The sequence below is a fragment of the Musa acuminata genome, chromosome BXJ3-11 (genome assembly GCF_036884655.1).
Source record: "Musa acuminata AAA Group cultivar baxijiao chromosome BXJ3-11, Cavendish_Baxijiao_AAA, whole genome shotgun sequence".
Taxonomy (NCBI): Eukaryota; Viridiplantae; Streptophyta; class Magnoliopsida; order Zingiberales; family Musaceae; genus Musa; species Musa acuminata.
In genome coordinates this window covers 4,535,959-4,555,000 of record NC_088359.1, presented here as the reverse complement: position 1 = coordinate 4,555,000, position 19,042 = coordinate 4,535,959, and the positions used below count along the sequence as shown (strand labels likewise).

Here is a 19,042-nt window from a genome sequence, read left to right as displayed (position 1 = left end):
AATAAGAAATCTTAAAAGAAAATTATATTGGTATACATTCCGCTAATTATTATAGAGAATGAACTATCCATATTTGGGTGAATATTATGTCTAGAAAATAGATTCTCCCTCAAACATCAGACCATGCATGCGAATGCACATTCAAAATGAAGGAGTAATCTCAATCATCCTATGTTACCAAATACAAACACATTTCCTATTAAGAATTTATCCACTCATCCGGGAGACGGGAGATTTATGGAAGAATATATGGTAAAGAACCAGAAAAGGAGGTGACCCCCCCGTTGCGTTAGACAAGGAGAAGACGTGATCTTCTCGTTTGCGGAGTTTGACGAAGACATCAAAGGCCGCAGACGTCTTCGGTCTTCAGCGCGACACGACGAGTGGTCTTCTCCTCATCTGCGACGTTCGACGAAGACATCGAAGGCCTCAGATGTCTTTGGCTTTTGGCGAAGAACGCGACGAAGGCCACAAACGTCTCCGACCTTTGACAAAGAATGCGGTGAAGAAGACGAGCCGTTACCTCTCCGTTACCTCCTGGATCGTGATCGTCGAGGGAGGGCACTGCTTAATTGAAAAGCGTCGAGATTCTCCCTCGACGTTTCTTCTTCTCTCGCCGCAACTAGGCCGTTGTCAGGTTGATATCGTCCGGTAGCATTCGAAATTAAAATCCTTAGTTCAAATTATGCATAAAGGCCCCATTACAAGAATCCAAATACTGAAACACGTAATGGTAGACAGAAAAGAGGCAAAACTACAAGCTGCCATGATAATTGAGAATAATTTGTTGATAATACAATCCTGATGGAAGCTGGCAGCTGGTGGATGAGTTCCATGTATCAAACAAATATTGGATACACGCACAATGATCAAATTTGTGTCTTTTACTTTTGCACAATTGATCGGTATACATAGATATGATACTGCCGAAGTCATCACTATAATGTATGTCTAATAGGATATGACTTTAAATTAAGATTCTGAATATGCTTATAGTTGTGAAACAAAAGAACATCTTATCCTAAATATGAGAGAAGCTATAGAGACATGTCCCATAATCCCACCCTTGTGATTATATAGGGAAAGACCATTAAATTCTGGAGAAGCCATAGCTGTAGCCATCTTTGCCTACCAGCCGGATGTCCAAGACTACAATGTTCCCTATTTTGTGGGATCCTATGCTTCTATGGACTGGATTTGAATGGTATAAGCGAGCCAAATGAACAAACTAAGGAGGGCAGTTCAGAAGCACTGATACATGAAAATGCACAGGATTTAAATTATGAGAGAGAGGCTAAATGATGATTTAAGGAGAGAGCAATTACCACCACAAGGCAAGAAGCTTATCTGAGTCATGCAATTAAGCTGACAACTATTGGAGATGTAATGTAAAACTTACCAAATCTTATTCATCGAATGAAGCTGGATTAGACAAAAAGAAGCTGGAATAAGCATCATTTTCCTTTCAAATTCCAGAAAAAAAGGTGCTGTCACATAACAGAGATTTTCAAAAACAAACATCAATTTCTCTAAATCAAACACATTAATTTACAATTCTAAGCAGAATGATAAGGTAAGCAATAGCATATTGAACCATAAGCATTCTCCTTTTAAATTTCAGGAAAAAAGGTTTTGTTAGATAATAGAGTTTTTCAAATGTTTTCAAAAAAAAAAAAAAACAAATATGTTTCATGATCCATGATGTAGTACTTCACTCTTGTTTCATACTCATGAAGTCCATAATCGAGATCGTCCACAGCCGAAATCATTAATTCTGAAACTGAAATCATTTTCTACAAGATCCAAACAATTAATTCTGAAACTGTGATCAGGTCTACCGAACCCTTTGTTACTTCATTTTCCAAGAAAAAATGATATATACTTTATTTGAACCTTATAATTTTATTGCGAAAACATGGGATGATCAAATGAGTTCGAAAACAACGGGTCCAGAATAAAAATTAAATCTACTAAAAAACAAGAAATCTTAAAAGAAAATTATATTGGTATACATTCTGCTAATTATTATAGAGAATAAACTATCTATATTTGGGTGAATATTATGTCTAGAAAATAGATTCTCCCTCAAACATCAGACCATGCATGCGAAAGCGCATTCAAAATGAAGGAGTAATCTCAATCATCCTATGTTACCAAATACAAACACATTTCCTATTAAGAATTTATCCACTCATCCGGGAGATTTATGGAAGAATATATGGTAAAGAAGGGCCAAAACTTTGAACAGATGAAATGTCAGTCAGGTTGGATGCAACAAATCACTTTACATGAACAAATACGTGCAGAAATTAAGCAGTCAGAAACTGTTGGATGTGCGGCAATATTCTTAACAAGAACAATACATCATGATATATTTGGGTGATAAACCATTACTGTCATATTGGATAAAGTCCAGAAAGCATGTGGCTTATGAGAAGTCCACCTTATTCCTGTTAAGCCATCTTTTCCAAAGGTAAACTCATATGAACCATGGGTTAAAATATCCCTAATATACTCATGCAACTAATAATCCATATTATAGAGTCTAGGACATTTGTGGCAAAATGGTACTATCAATGGGCCAAAACAAATAATACCTAAGGAATAACAAATCCTCAAACCATAATCCAATCATCGATAACATAAATAGACTTTATCCCCAGAAAAAATTTCAAATGGTTGGTCCTTTGATTTCACAAAACAATGTTTGCTTGATCTTGACACAGAGTTGGTAATCATTATAACTGATGGAGACAACTCAGGCCTGCTTGAAGAGTTTCACACTAAGCCAACATAAAATTGTGGCAACAAGTAGAAATGAGTAATACCTGTTAAACAATGAACATAGTCAAGAGTTTTTGAGATCAGACTCGTTCTTTCGTACTGCCAACATCATTTAGAAAATTCACAGATAAAGAAAAGACGATCAACAGAGTCATTTTAGTATCACACAGAGGACACGATAAATGCAGATAAATAAACTAATCAGATTCTTCCATATCATAAAAATTAATAATTAGGCTACCCAATGCATTTGTTGTACAAAAGCAAATTAATTGTTATACGATGGAAGAATCTGATTAATTTATTTTGAGACTTCAAAATAGGAAACTTAATTTATGTGTGAAAGACAAAATTAATTGTTATACTATGGATAAACCTCGTAAATTTATTTGGAAGATTCAAAATATGAAACACAATAATTTCTTTTGGAAAAATAAGAATACCTGCCAATCACTTGACAGTAATAACAGTCGATATGCTGTAGCACAGAGTTTTGCCTCGTATATTCCGCAACCAATATTGAGTGTAATTTCAGAATCAAATGATGCAATTAGTGCTCTTCGACATGCATGACACTGCATGGTCGGCACAAGTGTGCTGGCATTTCATACGTATAAGATGAGAGGCTCTTCTGGCTAATGTGATCAAATCGTAGACCCTGGATACAACAACATCAACTCTTGCAATCAAGATGAGAAAGGAGATTTAAATGGCAACATACGAAAAGGTAACCAAAACTATAGTCACAGGAAGATAGCTGGGACGCCACGAATGAAATCTAGATTTTGCTAAGGGAACAAAAGTTCTTGATAGAGTTGACATCGTACGTACTCTGATATGTGATAGTCAGGATTGGCATAAGCTAAATACAGTGAAAGATCATGGTTAAAATGGATGTAGTCATGAAGCAATCCATGGACTGAACTGCAAAAATAACATGATGATGAAAAAAGATCCTACTTCTTACGATTATCAAGTAACAATCCAGCAAAGTGTGCTAATGATGCTGTGATACCTTATGTTTAAAGTTGCTGAATCCGAGCAGCATAGCGTGTTATATAGCCCACAGTTTCATTGGCATGTCCTAGTGCCAAGACACCGAGGGAACAGAGATGACCGACCACTAGAAGCTTGTGCCAACCTAGTGCTCTGTTTACTGGCCTGTCCTGACATTGTGCTGGCAGAAGATAGCGCAACAGCTACACTGGTTGCATGCAGCAAGATTTATCTAAGCACCTTACTTTACTAGATATTGTCTAGAATGCTTGAGAAAACCTTCCTTGATTTTGAAACCATTTGGACAATGGAATAGATCAAACTGCCTTCTTTTCGCTCTTCCAACTTTCTTCCGTTGACATACAATGCTGTGAGCAACTCTTTAATTCACATGTATCAAGACCATCAGATTGTTAAAAGCTATCACGTCCTTTCAGTTCATGATGGATCGTTAAGGGCATGGCACTCGTGTCATGCTTCATCTTCATCCTATGAGTTGAAGTTTCTAGGTTGTCAATGGCACACAGATGGAAACCATTTCTTGGTGCTGAACCTGCTACCTCTCCAATAGGCAACAGCAGAGCCAATATTGCTGACGACAGAGATATGGTGTTAGAAATGGGAGTTGGGCCATACACAAGAATTTCACATGTTAAGATATCGGTGATACTTCAAATCGAAATAAAAAAAAAAATACATTAGTAAATGAAAATAAAGGAACACTAGACATTTTTACAGTTATTTGTGTAGCCAGTGCAAAGTCAGAAGCAACTAATTCAGGTCTTCATCATATATACAAACAGACGTAATTATGATGCCAGTCATTCAATACTTGTCTGCTACAGAAAGGAAACCTTAAGGTGTATGATTCATCGAAGTCTTCAAAAAAATGGGTTTCTACTTTACAAGAAAGAAAATATTCATGCAAGATCATTAAAGGTTTTCTAAAGATAAAATCATCCAGAACTTGTCGTTTATGCATATATCATGTTATGCTCGGCAGTCTCGACAACATATACATTTTTTTTTTTCTTTACTTGTAAATACAACACAATCATATATGTTTGGAAGGAGATGGCCAATCCAGACATGGTTAGACGCAAAAACGAATCATGTCTGTATAACTTTTAAGTAAACGGAAAGCGAAGGAACCAAATCTTACAATGTTTGACAAAGAGGTCCGAATACCATCAACACATAACGCCGTCTTCGACCAGAAGCATGTATTCATGGGAGTGCAGAAGTCGAACAAGTCAAGAAGAAGAGTAGAGTATCCGTCGATAACATAAAAAACAATTCAGCCGGCGCCGTAACTGATAACGTTGCTCATTATGCGAGTAAAGAATGGTGCTGTGATCCAAAGCGAAGCGAACTCAGAAGTCCATCCATCCATGTCCTCAGGTTTCCAGAACCGGAGAAGAATCAAAACAAATCGAGAGAGAGAGAGAAATAGAAACGAGAACTTGATTAAAAACCACAAAGGAGACAAAACACTACTAAGAGCGAGGAAAAAATTCAGCAGAAAAAAGAAAAAAGAAATGGAAAACAAACCAAAATAAGAACACAAATGGGAGAAAAAGGAGCACAGAACCCTAAATCCTAAAGAACCAGATTAACAGCCAATAAGAAACCAAAAATGAAAGCGAGTCGACTCGATTTGGGAAAAAACGGAGCACAAAACCCTAAATCATAAAGAACCAGATTGTAGCAGCCAATAAGAAAGAAACCAAAAACAAAAATCGAATCAGAAGAACCAGGAAGAGGGGAGGCTGGGAAATCAAATCAGAGAAGGAAGGGCAAAAGGATAGGAAATCAAATCAAGAACAAGAGAACGCGAATCGGAAAAAACATTTTGACCATTTCTCGATTTGTGCGTGTCATCCTTGCGCAGGGGCCATGCTAATCTTCTCTGTATCATTCCAATTTTATCGGATGTCTTCGAAGAGACAACAGCGTTGCCGATCGACGGATTGATAAAAAGATGTTAGCTTGAAAATAATTACGATGTGGGACTAAACCTTGCTAATAACTATATTTAAATTGAAAATAATTAAATTTCACCCACCGACCCAAGCTTTCTTCTGCACCACCCACCCCACCCAAGTCTTTGCTGCTAATAACTCCCTTCTTCTTCAGCAGCCATCACAACGCCATTATGCTGCTAATAAACTCTTATCAAAACCGATAGTGCTCTCTCTATCTTGTTTCTTCTTACGAGAACCCCAATGCAATAATTATTCGTCGGTTCAAATGCAGCACACTAGTTATATTCTCGAATCATCTACCAGCTTCACTGCTCCGACCCGCCTCCCAAGTTTACAGGAAAAGTATGTCTAAGCATTCTATAGAAACAGCATAGTCATATATTGGCTTGCAAAAAGATGGATTATCCTCAATTGACTTGAATCTTTAATATTTAGGCAGGCAAAGAGAAACCTTAATATTTAGACAGGTAAAGAGGTCTGCACCCATGTTTAAATCTTATCTAGTGAAGTAAAACACATCATTTTTGCGGCTAGTAAAACAAAGTTACTGTGACTAGTTTCAATAAACTAGTAGACCAGTTAGATAATTAATTAGCTATCATAAAGTTAGTATAAGAAAAAGAAGAAACAGTTAAGATACCAAAAGAATGTGCCAATTTTATTCTTAAAGCTCGTAAAAAAAAAATTAGAGAGAATAAAATAATTGGTTGTCCTATAGAATAAAACAAAATCAAGAATAGATGATTAACTGGTTCATGCACTAAAGCAATACTATTAAACACAAAAAAGCATGTCCAATAATAAGATAATTTAGCATGATCAATTGGCTAGTCAAAAATTGTCTCCTGAACAATCTAGTTATAGTTGTAAAGCAAGGAAGTCAATTTTTCTTGACACAACCCAAGGCAACAAATAGATTAAAAATCGTGTATTAATAATAAAAAGCACCGGTGCTGTTAAATAAGAAAATAATGCGAGTTGCAAAATTCAATCATGGACTGTTGTGGCCCAAATATCTCCGACATCACTCGGTAGAAGTACAAAATATTTGTGGTACCAAAATACATGATACATATTTTTTATGTTGAATCACAGGCCAGACAGTAGCTTCAGAAAATCCTAGTTTATGATTAGGCACCACCTAAAGTTTGAGCTCCACATCAGCTACTTCTGCAGTAGAAAATCCCAGTTTGTAAGACACAGTTCTCAAATAATGTGGTGAAGCACTTCGAGACTACAATATCATAGTTGAGAAATGGAAATAGGTCAACACAGGAAGGAAGAAAATAAATTTCGAATGAACATAAATATTTGCTCTCTTTGGGTCATGATTGTGTGAATACAAACTTCGTATGTAAAATCACTTCTTAACAAATAATCAAGATACTTCAATTATGTAGACAGATGAGTAGGCAAAACAACACATATCTAACTAATTCGAAGGGTACCTCTCCATTGCTGTAGGGATGTATTTTGTTAAAACTATGCTGTAAAGATCGAAATAAAAAAAAAAAGGACCAAATGCTGAAACAGATAATGTTAGACGAAAAAGAGCAAGTAAAGCTAGCCAAAGATAAATTGAGAAAAAAATATTGATGAGCAAAATAAAAAAGAAAGCTAGTGATTAACAGATCAACAGCATGTATCAAACTAATATTAGATATATGTGTAATAACCAAAATCGTTTGCCTTACATTTATTCACTTGCAACAGCATTTATACACACATACATTGTCTTTGCTGTGAACTCATCACAATAAACTATGTATGTTCAAAAGGAATCCGTTCCGCTGCTCTAAAGTAAAAGTTTCAATTAGGTTACATTAGTGGAGACAAGAGTAATATCTTGTCCTACATATTTATTATAAGGAGAAAGTTAGAATAGAGCTGTTACCATCTATTCATACAGTCGAACGTCCAACACTTTCCTATCTTGTGGAATTTTCCAATTCTTAAAACTAGGTTAAAGCAATATGAGCAAGCTAAACGAGCAAAACTAAGATGGCAGTGTCGGAACCCTGAGATATGAAGAATGCAAAAGAAGAATCTGATCGAGAACAACAATCGAATCCGATCGACAACAAAATCGAGTCAAAAAATAAGAACCGGAAAGAAGATCCAAGAAAAAAATAAAACTAAAACAAAATCGAATCAAAAATAATAATCTGACTGAGAACAACAAAGGGGAAAATTCCTATGGAGAACCAAAGAACAAATATAAAACGAGATCAAATCAGAAAGAAGAACCCGATTGAGAGCCCCAAACGAAATACCAAAGCAAAAGCAAAATCGAACAAAAAATAAGAACCAGAAATAAAAAGAAGATCAAATCAGAACCAAGAAAAGACAAAAACAAAAAGAAAATTGAAGGAAAAAGAAGGCGGAAAAAGATCGAACAAAGGATCGAAACCATGACTGGGAAAAAAAAATCCAAGAGTCTGTTAATGGTCTTAGGGTTTCAGAAATGGAAAGTAATCAAAGAAAAACTAGCAAAAATAATCAGATATGTGAATCCGATTGAGAACAACAAACGCGAAAACCCTTATTGGGAACCTAAGAAGTAACATAAAAGCAGATCAAACCAAAAAGAAGCATTGAATCTCGAAATTTGATTATAAAATCAATTGATGAAGTTATGATCCAATCAACGTTTGAGTGACACAGGACTAACTTTGATCATGGAAAGATAAATCGATTGAAGTAGGAGAATCAAACGTTGGCTCGGGATAGATCATATTAGAAGATTGGACATTGGGCCAAAGGATCGATCGACGTGCTAATAGAAGGACTTCGTGCCATGAGTTTAGGCATCGGGCTAAAATGATCGGGCATTGCGCTAAGGAGATTAGATGTTATGGGAGGTCAACATGCCGATGGATCGGGCAATACACCGAAGGAGAGAACGATGCACCTAGGGTTCGAACGAAGCGTCAGATAAACCAATGACATGTCGAACAATATAGAATTCATACTTGTAATCATGTGTATCTGGGTCGAAGTAGTTTAGTTCTAAATTGAGTTAGCTTTAGGTGTAACCATGTTAACTCAATTAAGGGCCCATTGGGCTTGAGTCGGGCTTGATTTGGGCCTAGGGTCTGGTATTACCACCGTCTATGAGCTGAAACGTACGAAATATATAGTTTCAGAAGACCCGATGGTGGTACTGCCAATGTCAAGTGGTAGTACTACCTAGACTAGCGATGGTACCATTCAGACACAGTCTCCCAGATTGTCAAGTGGTGGTACCGTCTAGATTGGGCAGTGGCACCGCTAGTTGTCAATCCTGCAGGCGATGGTATCGCCCAACACTTGTCTTGAACATTGTATGTCCAAGACTACAATATTCCCTATTTTGTGGGATCCTATGCTTCTATTCACTTGATTTGAATGGTATAAGCAAGCCAAATGAACAAACTAAGGAGGGCAGTCAGAAGCACTAATACATGAAAATGCACAAGATTTATATTATGAGAGGGAGGCTAAATGATGATTTAAGTAGAGGATAAATACCATCACAAGGCAAAATAGCTCATTTGAGTATGCAATTAAGTTGACAACTATTGTCAATTTAATGTAAAACTTATCAAACCTTATTCATTCAATGAAGCTGGAATAGACAAAGGAAAGCTTATGCGAGTACCAACTCGTCGAATCTTCTCCTATCGAGTTGAAGCAACCCAAATGTTTCCCTAATTCATTGCCTTAAATCCACCTAATGCGCCATCCGAATCCAATGGCATTCCTCAAATTCGGCATAATAATAATAATAATATTATTATTATTATTATTATTATTATTATTGTTATTATTGTTGTTGTTATTATTGTTGGTATTAGGAGGTACTATCTCTCCTAACAGCATTTCTTCCACTTCATCTACTGGTTTCTAATGCAGTTATATAAAATTTAACCACCAATGCATATTAATTCTACACCATAACATACTTAGCTAAAAAGATTATCAGAGTTTTCTTATTAAATATTGCAGCAAAAGAAAATACACAATCAACCAGTCATATCCCGTCAGATAAGCGTCATATAAAATACAAAGGAGGAAAAGACCCAAACGGTTTGCCACTCGCTTGTCCACACAGATAAAGTCCATAGTGCAGTTCAAGATGATTACAAGTTACCTCCCCTACAAAATAATCATAGGAATATTCCATATAAATCCAAGTGGCAACTCGAGGCGGTCACAAATCTCTCCTTCTATGGAATCTTCAAAGGAATATTTGATCTCTTGAAAGTTAGGTATAAAAATACACCCTCAACTCTATATAGGAAGTGCTAAAGTCGAGAACATAGACCCATAGAAGTTGATCTAGATTAACTTGAACGTCAGAGGAATCAACTCGAGAAGCCTCTTTTGGCTTTGATCTTTGTGTATGTAACACCCTAGGAGTATGACATTTTCACCTTGGGAGCATAGTATTTCCATCCCAGAGGTGGCACTTTCTGCCTCGAATGACCCTGCATATATGGATCAGGGCCACGTTGGGTTGACAAGGATGTCAATGATATTTTTTCATAACATTTCAGTGCTAGAGAAAGGGTTTGATGCCACGGGAGAGTCCTAAGCCGACCCTATTAATGAATGCTCAAGTGATGAGGCTTTGTCCTTATCCCACACCACTTTTGCTCATATAGGGCAACAACCACCCATTCTCCACTTAGAGCATCCACCTCAACATAAATACCGAGGTAATCTTGGAATCTATTCAATGACCCGGGACTCTCACCCTCGAGGGTATCGTCGAGTCATCTACTTATTCTTGTCGAGGCATTCTTGAACCTTATCTAGTAAGTGCAAGCACTAGCTAGCATGACGTAGGTTGTTGCCTTGCTTCTACCCTAGCTAGCTCAATAGGTGATGCCATTGCCTTAGTCATGGTCGACAACTTGACAATCACTAGCACTGACATCCTTTGGGGTCCCCCTACCCGATGAGTTACCAACAACTCAGGGGCATTCGAGGCTCACCGAACCACCAGCCGGGGGAGCGCCCTACTCCTCGACTATACAATTCAATAGGCCATCTCACCATTACTCTACTTTACTCAAATTTGAGACCCATTTAGTCGATTTGATAGACAACTCTCTAAGGTTCCAACTATAGTAAATGGACTAGCACTTGGAAGAGATGTGATGAGACTTTCAACAATCCAAGAGTGAGGGGTAGGCTGACCCCACCTCGGGTCAATCACCATTTATCTAAGATATCCAAGAGGAACTAATCCCAATAAACTTCTATCTCTTATCATTAGAGGCCTTTAACAATGCTACTGACCTAGTGGAGCATGTCAACGCCTTCCAGGCTTAGATTTCACTATTTGGCATTTTAGATGCCCTAATATGCTATGCCTTCCCACACCTTAAGAGGTCCGACAAGAGGGTGGTATGCTTATCAAAAGTTGCTCTCGTTTAACTCCTTTATTCAACTTACAAAAGAGTTTGAGCTCTACTTTCTCGAGAATGTGCACTTGAAGTCGTCAACGATGATGCTTCTTAGGCTAAGACAAGGCGAGGAGAAGACATTCTTAGACTTCAACACCCAATTCACCAATGAGATTCGACATGTGGATAATGCTCATATATCGTTCATGATTCAATCCTTTATAATGGGATTGAGGCCCTCTTGCCTCTTTTGGTCATTGGTGGAGAGGATACTGGTGATGATCCCTGAGGTACTTCAAAGGGCTAATCAATATATTACTACTAATATAATAGTCTTAGATAAGTGTGGAGAGCCACATAAGAGACCAAGATAGGAGCGACCACAATCTGCCCCTGCCTCAAGGTCACCATAATAGAGGGAGGACTTAAAGCCCACCATAACAAGAGAACCCAAAATCCACCACAACGGAGGGGGAGTTGAAGCTTGCTAGGATGGTAAGACCTAAAATCTACTACAACGAAGGGAGGACTTAAAGCCTACCATGATGAGAGGATCTGAAATCCACTATGACAGAGAGTGGACATGAAGCCCACCATGGTGGGAGGACTCGAAATCTACCATTGTAGAGGGAAGGCTTAAAGCTTGCCATGGTAGGACTTGAAATTCATTACAATGGAGGTATAAGGCCAACGTGCCAAAGATGCATGAGTTAGAAAAACTTAACTTATATGAAGAAATCTGCCATGGTGGAGGTACAAGACAAACATGCTTGAGATGCATGAGTCGTGAAAACTCGTCCCACATGAAGAAATTTGCCATGGTAAAGTTGTAAGGCCAAATATACATAAGATGCATGAGTCAAGAAAAACTCGACCCATACTAGAAGATCCTCTATGGTGGAGGCTTGGGCTGAATTATGCCCAATGCTAGTCATAGGTGTCATATAAGTCAATCATGTGAGTGATGGCACATATGATATCATAGTATAGTTTTTTTACTTATGATTATTTATTGATATTTTTTTCATTTTATGTTACCTGTTGCATATATTGTGGTGTCCATGGATCTGTACAATGGGAATCGGATCATGTTGAGATCATGATAATAAAATCGATTCACCTTTAAACACAAACCCTAAATAATCTTGATCATAAGTTACTCAAGAGGGACATCGAGATAACCAGACAGATTAATATGTTGTATGTCAATCTATATAATAGAGGTGATTGGTCTCATAGCTACTCGTATGGGGACACTAAAAATATAGTGTAGGTGCTTATTAGAAAATGAGTTCACTGATAGATCCGTTCATGGAATAATAGATGGTTGATGATACCTCATTGTCAAACAATGATTTTATCATCTTAGTAATGTATATGATCATTAGATTTAAGATACAAAGAATGTCCTGTGTAAGTACTCTACTCTTTGATATCGGACTTATATGTCCAAAAGTTTCAGATCTAGCACAACCGATCATCGGGAGTGACAGCTAACCTTACGATGGCAATTGAATGTCAATAGAGGATCGTCCACTCTCGGTGTCATTAGAGGAATATCTTATATGTTCTTTCTCAAGCAAATCTCTATCCAAGATCATTCGGATTGAAAGAAAATGAGTTCTTCGAGAGAATTCGATTAGAGCGAGACTCAAGTAAATTTTGTATGGGTTTGATAACACCATGTCCAATATACGGTCCCTAGGATATTAGATGGATGAGGGACTATAGATACATGGTTACTAAGGACAGACATATCTAATAGATTGGATCCCCTCGTATAATCTGAGGACTATGGCATGGTGGCATAGTACGTTCATAGTCGATGAGTCAAGTGAATTATTATGGAAATAATAATTCACAAAGTCAGAAGGAGTTCTGATATGTATAACTCACGACCAGCTTGATATTAGAGGGTTACACACATATGGTAGGACAATGCTAATAGTGCCTAAGGTGCATGAGTTAAAAAAAAAAAAACTTGACCTACTATAGTGGAGGCTTGGGCTGAATTGCGCTTGAGGCACATGAGTCGGGAAAACTCGCCCCGCACTAAAAGACCCGCTATGATAGCGGGTCAGAGCGAATGGCGCTTAAGGTGCATGAGTCAAAAACTTGACCCACACTAGAAGACTTACTACGGTAGAGTATCATACCAAATTGTGCCCAAGGCACATGAGTCAGGAAAAACTTGACCTACACTAAAAGACCCGCTATGGTAGAGGCTCGAGCTGAATTGTGCCCAAGGTACATAAGTCGAACAAACTCATCTCGCACTAGATGACTTGCTACGATAGAGGTATAAAGTCAAATGCGCTCGAGAAGTATAAGTAAGGAAAACTCATCTTGCATCAAGATAAATCTGTTATGGCAGAGGTGCAAGGTAAAATGCATCTCAGATGTGTGAGTTGGAAAAACCTAATCTGCACTAAGATAAATTCACTATGGTGGATATGCAAGGCCAACTGCATTCAAGATATGTGAGTCAAAAAAACTTGACTTACACTAAGAAAAATCTGCTAGGGCAAAACCAAAGGCTTAACATGCTCGAAACACTTGAATTGGGAAAACTCAATCTGTAAGACAAAATCCCAATCACACCCATGTCAGACAAGTTAAATGATGTGTTTCTAACCCCTTTTGTAAGAGCCTCGAAGTATGCTTTCGATGGGGGACAAATAATAAGGAACACATAATTAGCCAACCATCGCCTACCACACAAGCGTCACATAAGATATGTAGGAGGAAAAGGCCTAAATGACCTGTCACCTGCTTGCTCACGTGGACTGGAGTCAAAGGGGTAGTTTGAGACCGTTCAAAGATATCTCCCATGTAGAATATTCATAAGAATATTTCATAGGAGTCCAAAGGACAGCTTGGGGTGGCTACAAATCACCTCCCCTACAAAATCTTCATGAGAATACTTCATCTCTCCAAAGTCAAGTATAAAAATATACCCTCAATTCTAGGTGAAGGCACTAAAATCATGAGCATAGACCCATAGAAGTCTATCTCAGGAGTAACTTGAGCATCGAAGAGACCAGCTCGGGAAGCCGCTCTTGACTTCAGTCTTTATGTAGGTAACACTCGAGGAGCATGACATTTCTACCTTGGGAGCACAACATTTTCATCTCGAGAGAAGGCACTTTCCACCTTAGATGACTCTATGCATACGGATTCGGGTCATATCGGGCTAACATGGATGTCAATGATTTTTTCTCTTAACATGTAGCATCTGATATGATATTTTCACAAACAATCATACAAAAGCATAAAAGGAATTAGTGAATACTATCTAAACTTCAATCTCAATTAAGAGTAAACCAGAGTTTCGAGCAATTTCCTTCAACTCCAAGAAGTTTATACAAGGAGTGGATGAATGACAGCATTTAAAAGTAGAAGATATAATAATTTTTATACTATGTATATGGGCAGTTTAAGTGGTATTCCACAAATGGACTATTTAAAAGTGAATGATATAATAGTTTTGATATAATGTATTTGCATGGTTTAAGTGCTACAATTTAATTGGATGATTCTAAATCGACACCAATACCCTAAACCCTTGTGAATCTCTTCTTGCATCTAACATCATCTATATAGGCTATTCACACTTGTACTTCCCAAAACCCTTTTTCAAGTCCTTATACATCTCCTGTGTAGGTGTTTCTGACACCCTGTGTCTTTAATGCTGTCAACACATCTCCTATGACCAATAACCCCTATGCTGATAGAAGATAAGATTTCCTCAACATGATAGAAGATAAGATTTCCTCAACATGATAGAAGATAAGATTTTCCTAACTTGATAGAGGATAAGATTTCCCCAATTATATGAGGAAATCTCTCTATTCTGTTGAGGGAAATCCTCTCTATTCTGTTGAGGGAAAGATTTCTGTTGAGGGAAATCCTCTATATTCTGTTGAGGGAAATCCTTCCTCCTAATCTGTATAAACAGGAGAGGGAACATGTTAATAGATTCAAGCTAAAGCTATTTCATTTCTACAATAAAGCTTCTTCAATTATTGTTCTTATCTTCTATTATTTCTATCATGGTATCAGAGCCGCTTGCCTAGAGCAAGCTCTCTTCTCGCTGCCAATTCATCATTGGTGTTGCCACTCTACGCCAACGTCCGTTCCCTTCCGCTACGGCATCTCTAGTGCTGCTCATCAGCACTGCCCCACCTTTCTTCCTCGTTGTAGCTATTTTCCTTCCTCTTCTACTACAGCTTCCTCCTCTGTTGCAGTTTCCTCCTTTGCTGTAGTAGCATCACTGCAACATTGCTGTAGATTTCTTTTCTACCGTTGTTTCGGTTCAGCCATTTTCCGGTCTCTGCTGTATGAGGCATGCGGCCGGATCATAAACCCGATCTATGGTGCCGCCGGCTTGCTCTGTTCCGGCACCTGGTAGCTTTGCCAAGCGGCTGTCGATGCTGTTCTCAAGGGAACACCCATCGCCCAAGCCGCCTCTTCTTCTGCCTCTGCCTCCGCCGCCCCTCCCGGTCTCAGGACAGACGACATCTGGCACGTGGCCAAGAATCCGCACGACCTCCACAAGGCCGCCGCAGACTTCCGGGATGGGTTCAAGCGCCCAGTCTTCGCCACCAAATCCCCCGGCCTACCGAGACCCGAACTGATGGAGTCGCGCCGCGCGTCGAGCAACGAATGTGATGAGATCCCGGATGATGGGAGGACGTTATCGCCCGAGTCGACGACACTGGAGGCCACGGCATTGAGCGACGGCGAGCTGGATGGTAAGGCCGAGAGCAGAGAGGTGGATGCTGGCGTTGGGCTTGACTTGACCCTCGGGCTTGTGCTGGCCGTCGGGGCCAGCCAACCGGCGGTTCAACCTAACATGTGCCCTGCCGAGCTGCGTCTCAGTCTCTTCCTCGCCAAGTTTTATGGACGCGCCGGCCTCCTCAACCTCATGGATGCCGGCCCGCAACACCTCCTCCCCGGTATATACATACATCTATATCCATGCACGTCTACCACTCCTTTGTTTTCAGTATGAGGACAAGGATTGCTAATTCATCATTGGTGTTGCCACTCTACGCCAACGTCCGTTCCCTTCCGCTACGGCATCTCTAGTGCTGCTCATCAGCACTGCCCCACCTTTCTTCCTCGTTGTAGCTATTTTCCTTCCTCTTCTACTACAGCTTCCTCCTCTGTTGCAGTTTCCTCCTTTGCTGTAGTAGCATCACTGCAACATTGTTGTAGATTTCTTTTCTACCGTCGCAGCCGTTGTAATCGCAACCACGACCAACGTCGTTGAGAAAAGCGAAGCTTCGCTCTTGCCTTCGGCAAGCGACCAACGTCGCTGAGAAAAGTGAAGCTTCACCCTTCGGCCAGCGACCAACGCCGTTGCATTCCTAAGAGGCTCCGTGGTCAATCCTCATCTTCCTCACCGCGGTAGTCTTCGTTGATCTGTCAACATTCGGCAGACTTAAGGAGAATGAAGGGAACGCCTGTGCCATCACAGCAACAACAATCGCAGTAGCAGCAGCAGCGATCTACACTTATCTTACTCATGAAGCCTCTCGCTTGTAAACAATTCTTTGCATCGATCCAAGATTGGTATCCTTGTCAGGAGCACCATCTTGCGGGGGCATGATAGAAGATAAGATAAATCCTTCCTCCTAATTTGTATAAATAGGAGAAGGAACATGTTAATAGATTCAAGCTAAAGCTATTTTATTTCTACAATAAAGCTTCTTCAATTATTGTTCTTTATCTTCTATTATTTCTATCATATGCCTCCTCTCACTCTAACACCCTAGATATGTCTATAATGATCGACACTCCCTATGTGATCGATTCAAACCATTACACTCCTAATATCCTTATGTGTCACAGCATGTGACATCCCCTTATGGGTTAGTTTATGTTAGCATACCATGACATCTATCGTGTATCTTCTGCATGAGGCACCCCTATATAGACGGTTCAAGTTGGCACATCTCATTACTCATGTGTGTCTCCTATGTCTCACAACTCCTAAGCAGATGATTCAAGTCAGCATGTACTAACACTCTCATGTGTCTCCTACATATATCATCTCCTATTTAGAGGGTTCGTGTCGACACAATTCAAAGCCCTCATGCATCTCTTACGTTTGACACCCTCTATATGAATGTTCAAGTATACACGCACTAACGCACTTACATGTCTCCTACATTTGACCCTTCTATATAGGTTGTTCTAGTTTGTATATCCCAATGTCATCATGTGTCTCATATGTTAGAAACCTCTTGCGTGGGAGGTTCAAGTAGGCACGATATGATATCCTCATGCATCTCGTATATCCAACACTCCTTATATGATAATTTAAGTCTACATATTCTAACACCCTTATATGTCTAAGTTTGACATGCCCTACATGGGGGATTCAAGTTGGCACGTCGTGATGCCCACATGCATTTCATGTATCCCACACCCTCCTATATAAGTGGTTCAAGATGGCACATTTTGATGTCCTTATATATCTCATTCATTTGACACCCCATACTTGGATTGTTCATCAAGTCTATACACCGTAACACCCTCACTTATCTCCTATTTCTTATACACTGAATGTGGGTTGTTCTACTTTGCATCCCTGGACACCCTCATGTATCTCCTATATCCCACATAGCCTATGTATATTGTTTAAGTTGACATGCTTCGATGTCATCGCATGTTTTCAACACTTATGTGAATGTTTCAAATTGATATGCTTAAAGCCCTCACATGTTCCTTATGTCTAGCACCCCTTATGCAGGTTGTTCAAGTAAACACATCCTCCTGCCCTCACTTATCTCGAGTATTCAATGTCTCTTATGCAAATTATTCATGTCAACACTTCTCATCACACTCATGGGTCTCAGAGTCCTATGTGTCTCTTATGTCTGAGACCCATACATAGGCAACTCAAGTCAACATCGATGTCATTGCACATTTCATACATTTGACACCCTCTATGTAGATGGTTTGAGTCAATATGTGCCCTTGTGCATCTACTACATTTAACATCTCTAAGTAGATTGTTCAAGTCAGCACGCATGGATGCCATTACACGTCTATGTATGACACGTGAAAGTAGATCAAGTCAGTATTTCCTTGAAGCTCTTGCATATCTCCTATGTCTTACACTCCTTATATGGCACAATTCAGGTCAACATGCCCTAAAGGCAATTTTGATATGTAGACTTAGCCCTCTATATTTCATTCATAAGAGGAGCCTCAAAAAGGCTCTCTTGTATTGTTGACTATGGGATCATTAGACCTAATATGCTACCACTGCACCAAGTGAAGGCACTGATCGATCCACGATTGCAGAACAATCCCCTATAAGGGTTCTTGGGTAATTTTCAAAGATAATGGATTTCTACTTTGAAAGAGGAACTTCTAACTCCTCCATGTCCAAATTGGCCAGAGACCTTTATGCATCTCTAATATCCCACACCCCTTATGAGGCCCTGGCATATCTCCTACATCAAATACCCCTTACATTAGCAATTCAAGTCGATATATGCCCTCGTGTATCTTCTATGTCCAACACACTCTATGTGAGATGATTTAAGTTAATACATGTCAATGTTATCATATATCTCTTATGTTCGACACGCTCTATATGAGTGATTAAAATCAACATGTCTTGTGCCCTCAAGTGGCCCTTACATCTAACATCCCAACATGGGCAATTCAAGTGATCATACACGAACATCCTCACATGTCTCTTACATCCAACACCTCATATGTGGGATAGTTCATGTTAGCATATTTGATAGTCTTACACATCTCCTATGTCTAATGCCCCATATATATGGTGATTTAAATTAGCATGCTCTGATGCCTTCATGCATCATCAATGTCTAATACCCCCCTATGTGGATGGTTCAATTC

General features: G+C 39.1%; 1 long non-coding RNA gene and 1 other non-coding gene across 6 annotated transcripts in view; both read right to left on the bottom strand.

Moving 5' to 3' along the window:
- Nucleotides 1-7,286, bottom strand: part of LOC108951672 (uncharacterized) — a 9,668-nt gene extending 2,382 nt beyond the window's left edge. The window contains exons 1-6 of one of the 5 annotated variants that reach the window (XR_010502101.1): nucleotides 5,846-7,286; nucleotides 4,943-5,716; nucleotides 3,800-4,372; nucleotides 3,616-3,708; nucleotides 3,228-3,442; nucleotides 1,400-1,487 (exon numbers count right to left, since the gene is read on the bottom strand). This is a non-coding gene — a long non-coding RNA (uncharacterized LOC108951672). The other 4 variants (XR_010502100.1, XR_010502103.1, XR_010502104.1 and 1 more) reach the window with 4 other exon arrangements.
- On the bottom strand, nucleotides 5,626-5,728 carry LOC135653474 (U6 spliceosomal RNA). The gene has a single exon (XR_010502436.1). It is a non-coding gene; the product is annotated as a U6 spliceosomal RNA (small nuclear RNA).
- Nucleotides 7,287-19,042: the final 11,756 nt, after the last annotated feature.